Source organism: Phyllobates terribilis, unplaced genomic scaffold (genome assembly GCF_046119375.1).
Source record: "Phyllobates terribilis strain yellow unplaced genomic scaffold, ASM4611937v1 Scaffold_71__1_contigs__length_7168151, whole genome shotgun sequence".
NCBI classification, from domain to species: Eukaryota; Metazoa; Chordata; class Amphibia; order Anura; family Dendrobatidae; genus Phyllobates; species Phyllobates terribilis.
This window is the reverse complement of record NW_027362831.1, coordinates 6,053,089-6,059,088: the sequence shown is the minus strand read 5'-3', so window position 1 is coordinate 6,059,088 and position 6,000 is coordinate 6,053,089.

Below are 6,000 nucleotides of genomic sequence, written 5' to 3'. Positions count from 1 at the left end.
GCCCTGCTATCTCCCGACGGTGGCATACTTATTTTAAATCCGGCGGCAATTGGCCGGAGAGCGTGTTTAAATTTGGCGCCAAAATCGCTGATTGGTCGCGGCCGGCACCAATCAGCAGAGCGTTGTTTAAATTTGGCGCCAATATAGCTGATTGGTTGTGGCCGCAACTAATCAGCAGAGCGGTTTTGAAATTTGGCGCCAATATCGCTGATTGGTCGCGGCCGGCGGCTGCGACAAATCAGCGAACCGTGTTAGTGAGGACTGGGGAGCGGCGCTGACTGTGCTGGTACTTCCGCTGCCAGCAGCCGGGAGATGACCGGCTAGCACCGATCATCTCCCGGCTGCATTGCCGCTGACCTCCATGCGGCTACCGTCGGGAGATCAGCGGCTAGGGCCGCTGATCTCCCGACGGCAAGTGTGAAGGGAGGACCGCAGAGCGAGGCCGCCGGTCGGGGTACTTCTGCTGCGAGCAGCCGGGAGATGACCGTTTAGCACCGCTCATCTCCCAGCTGCATCGCCGCTGATCTCCCGACGGTGGCCTGCATGTTTCAAATCCGACGCCAATTCGCAGCCGGGCTGCGCCAGTCGCTGATTGGTCGTGGCCGGCTGGCCGCGACCAATCACGGAAGCGAGATTTTAAATTTCGCGCCAATATCACTGATTGGTCGCGACCGCGACCAATCAGCAGAGCGGTGTTTAAATTTGGTGCCAATATCGCTGAATGGTCGCGGCCGGCGGCTGCGACCAATCAGCGAACCGTGTTAGTGAGGATTGGGGAGCGGCGCTGGCTGTGCGGGTACTTCCTCTTGAAGCTCATCAAGAGAATGCCAAGAGTGTGCAAAGCAGTCATCAAAGCAAAAGGTGGCTACTTTGAAGAACCTAGAATATAAGACATATTTTCAGTTGTTTCACACTTTTTTGTAAAGTATATTATTCCACATGTGTTAATTCATAGTTTTGATGCCTTCAGTGTGAATGTACAATTTTCATAGTCATGAAAATACAGAAAAATCTTTAAATGAGGTGTGTCTAAACTTTTGGTATGTACTGTGGCTGTAAGTATTCTATAGGATTCATGCTACTCTTTTTGCTGTCGTTCTTTAATCTTTTTTCCTACTTAGGTGCATTTTCTAGGCTTTAATATGTATTAGGATATACAATGCTCAAAAAAATAAAGGGAACACTTAAACAACAGAATATAACTCCAAGTGAATCAAACTTCTGTGAAATCAAACTGTCCACTTAGGAAGCAACACTGATTGACAATCAATTTCACATGCTGTTGTGCAAATGGAATAGACAATAGATGGAAATTATTGGCAATTATCAAGACACCCTCAATAAAAGAGTGGTTCTGCAGGTGGGGACCACAGACCACATCTCAGTACCAATGCTTTCTGGCTGCTGTTTTGGTCACTTTTGAATGTTGGTTGTGCTTTCACACTCGTGATAGCATGAGACGGACTCTACAACCCACAGAAGTTGCTCAGATAGTGCAGCTCATCCAGGATGGCACATCAATGCGAGCTGTGGCAAGAAGGTTGGCTGTGTCTGTCAGCGTAGTGTCCAGAGGCTGGAGGCGCTACCCGGAGACAGGCCAGTACACCAGGAGACGTGGAGGGGGCCGTAGGAGGGCAACAACCCAGCAGCAGGACCGCTACCTCCGCCTTTGTGCGAGGAGGAACAGGAGGAGCACTGCCAGACGCCCTGCAGCAGGCCACAAATGTGCATGTGTCTGCACAAACGGTTAGAAAGCGACTCCATGAGGGTCCGATGTCCACAGATGGGGGTTGTGCTCACAGCCCAACACTGTGCAGGACACTTGGCATTTGCCACAAAACACCAGGATTGGTAAAGTCGCCACTGGCGCCCTGTGCTCTTCACAAATGAAAGCAGGTTCACACTGAGCACATGTGATAGACGTGACTGTCACGGGTGTGTCGCCACGAAGATCGACACGATTACGCAGCCTGACTTCTCGCAGCTGAGTTTTTGGTGCTTTGTGTTTTTCGGCAGTGAGGGAGTTAACTCTCTCTCTCTGTGCTAGACGAGGTCCAGCCTCGCCCAGCTGCAATCAATGCTGCTGTAGTGGGACTCCTTCAAATGCCTGCCGGTCTGTTAGGGAAGTGTCGGTGAAAGCATTTCATACAGACAAACAGAGCGGATCGTGGTGTTTTGGAGTTCTGAGCTAAGTGTATTTGGTGTAGTTTTTCCCTTCCTCGCTTTATCATTTATCTCCTTTCCCGTTGGTGTTCCCTCTGTTGTTGTGAGTAGTTTTTGTATGCAAGGTGGTTTTTGGTTTGACCCTTGTACTGTCTCGTTCGTCTAAGTACTGAGTGTTGGCATATTATTTCCTGTCCCCTATTGTTGTGATCGGGGTCCTTCTCAGGACTAGATTACTGAGGTGCAGGGATCCTCAGGAGGTAGGGGTTACGCTGGCGGCCTGGACCTCTGTACCTTTAACAGTACCTCCAGATAGAGGGATTAGTCAGGGCCTCAGCTTAGGGTCAGCTTAGGCCCCTGACCTCCTGTACGCAGAGACAGCGTGACATTTTCACCGACCAACTAAGATTCTCTCCAGCTACCATGGATCCAGTAGCCAGTCTAGCTCGGCAGTTGCAGAGTTTGTCCATGGAGCTGGCGGACATTAGGTCCAAGGTTTTGTATCCCCAGGAGCAAGCCGGACCAGAACCTAAAGTAGCTCTCCCTGACAGGTTCACTGGGGGGCGGGACAAGTTTTTTGTTTTCCGGGAGGCATGCAAGTTGTACTTTCGGCTGCGGCCTCGGTCATCGGGGAGTGAAGAACAAAGGGTGGGAATTGTCATCTCGCTCCTACAAGGGGACCCACAATCTTGGGCGTTCTCTCTTCCCCCGGGCTCCCCAGCTCTCCAGTCAGTGGATAGGTTTTTTGCAGCTCTGGGTCTCGTATATGATGACCCGGATCGGATCTCCCTTGCTGAATCTAAGTTACGTAGGATCCAGAAGGGAGATCGTCCGGCGGAGGAATTCTGTTCGGAGTTCCGTAGGTGGGCCACGGACACCTAGTGGAATGACCCGGCTCTTAGGAGCCAGTTTTGTCAAGGTTTATCCGACAAATTAAAGGATGTGTTGGCACAGTATGACTCTCCCGCGTCACTGGAAGCCGCTATGGCCCTTGCTATTCGCATTGACAGACGGCTTCGGGAGAGGTGCGGGGTAACTCCGCCCCCTGTGATGACTCCACCTCCTACAAGGTCCCCTCATATGGAGGTTCCCCTGGTCAGTCCAGAGGAGCCTATGCAATTAGGAGGTACATCATTTCGGGGGAGGGGACCGGTGGTGCGCCATAAGACAGGAAGGTGTTTCTTCTGCGGGAGAAAGGGACATTTTATTGGGGGGTGTCCATCCCGTCCCTTGCAGAGTGAAGAGTCGTCGGAAAACTGTTGATCCCAGGTTGTGTGGTGGACGGCAATCTGGGAGTAGGCATTTCGTCCCTAGGTTCGTCTCAGTTTCTCGTTCCGGCGGAGGTGGTGGTGGGTACGAGAACTGAGAGGATATCTGTTCTTCTGGATAGTGGGGCCGGGGCTAATCTGGTGGACGCTCGGTTTGCCCGGGTTCAAGGTATGCGATTGAGTGAGTTGGCTAAACCCATCCCCATATTCTCGATCGATGCCAGGCCTCTCGGTCAGGGAAGTTTTTTGCAAGCTGTGCATAACGTAAAACTTCAAGAGGGGGCGATACATAAAGAACTGTTGTCTTGCTACGTGTTGGAGGGTCTTCCCACTCCTATAGTGTTGGGCCTTCCTTGGTTAACTAAGCATAACCCGGTTATTAATTGGCAATCCAGAGAGATAAGCCAATGGAGTAAATTCTGTAATAAAAACTGCATGAATACGGTCATCGGTGCGGTTACTCCTAGGGTCTTGCCTCCATTTCTGGCAGACTTTGAGGATGTATTCTCGGAGAAAGGGTGTCAGGAACTACCTCCTCATCGCGAGTATGACTGTTCTGTAAAACTGCTCCCTGAGGCCAAGTTACCTAAAGCTAGGTTGTATAACCTTTCTGGTCCTGAGAGGCAGGCCATGAAGGATTATATTTCAGAAAGTCTGGCTAAGGGGCATATTAGACCTTCATCTTCACCGGTGGCCGCGGGGTTCTTCTTTGTTAAGAAGAAAGATGGAGGCCTACGCCCTAGCCTGGATTTCCGTGAACTTAATCGGATTACGGTCCGAGATCCGTATCCGCTCCCACTTATTCCCGATCTCTTTAATCAGATCGTGGGCGCCAAATGGTTCTCTAAGTTGGATCTCAGGGGGGCGTACAATCTGATTAGGATGAAGGAGGGGGATGAGTGGAAGACGGCGTTTAACACTCCGGAGGGGCATTATGAAAACCTTGTCATGCCATTCGGTCTGACTAATGCCCAGTCGGTGTTCCAACACTTTGTTAATGACATTTTTCGCCGCCTGGTGGGACAGTTTGTTGTCATATATCTGGATATCTTAATTTACTCGCCGGATCTGGTGTCTCATCAGGAGCACGTTAGGCAGGTGTTACAGATCTTGCGGGATAATAAACTGTATGCCAAATGGGAAAAGTGTGTGTTCGCCGTACAGGAACTCCAGTTTTTAGGCTTCCTGGTTTCAGCGTCCGGTTTTCGTATGGACCCTGGGAAAGTGCGGGCAGTTCTTGAGTGGGATCGGCCAGAGAATCTTAAGGCACTACAACGTTTCCTGGGGTTTGCTAATTATTACCGGAAGTTCATTCGTAATTTCTCGTCCATGGTTAAGCCTCTCACAGACATGACTAAAAAGGGGACGGATTTTTCTAGGTGGTCTGACAAGGCTTGTCAAGCATTCTCCTCCTTGAAAAAATGTTTTGCCTCGGCACCCATACTCATTCAACCTGATGCGTCACAGCCATTCATTGTAGAGGTAGACGCTTCCGAGGTAGGGGTGGGAGCAGTATTGTCACAAGGTTCGTCCCCTGGTAAGTGGCATCCGTGCGCCTTTTTTCTCTAAAAAATTGTCGTCCGCTGAGAGGAATTACGATGTCGGCAATAGGGAACTCTTGGCCATTAAGTTAGCTTTTGAGGAGTGGCGCCATTTTTTAGAGGGGGCAGTCCATCCGGTCACCGTCATCACCGATCACAAGAACCTGCTATATCTGGAGTCCGCAAAACGTCTGAATCCCAGACAAGCTAGGTGGTCATTGTTTTTTACCAGGTTTAATTTTGTCGTTACATATCGTCCTGGGTCAAAAAATGTAAAGGCGGATGCCTTACCTCGTAGTTTCCCTGGGGCCGGGAATACGGACGACCCGGTTCCTATCCTTCAGGAGGGGGTGGTGGTTTCGGCAGTATGCTCTGAGCTTGAGGAGGAGGTATTGGAGGCTCAGGGGGACGCCCCTGTTGGACCTCCAGGGAGACTGTTTGTTCCAGATCAGTTGCGACAAAAGGTGATCGAGGCACACCATAACTCAGTTTTTGCAGGACACCCAGGGAGTAAAGCAACGGTGGATCTCCTCTCGCGTCGGTTTTGGTGGCCTAACTTACATAAGGAGGTGGTAACTTTTGTTGCGTCCTGTGGGGTTTGTGCGCGCTCTAAGACCCCACATACCCGTCCGTCTGGGGCCCTCTTACCTTTGAAGATCCCGGAGCGTCCTTGGACTCATCTGTCTATGGACTTTATTACGGACCTCCCGCCGTCTTCGGGTAAAACGGTCATACTCGTTGTAGTGGACAGGTTCAGCAAGATGGCACATTTTATTGCTCTTCCTGCTCTTCCTAATGCTAAAACTCTTGCGCAGGTGTTCATTGGGGAGATTGTGAGGCTTCACGGGGTACCCTCCGAGGTGGTGTCAGATTGGGGATCTCAGTTTGTGTCCAAATTCTGGAAGGCATTTTGTACACGGCGGGGGATGCATTCATCGTTCTCATCGGCTTTTCATCCTCAGACCAATGGTCAGACGGAACGTATGAACCAGAGCTTGGAGACATATCTCCGGTGTTTTGTGTCAGAG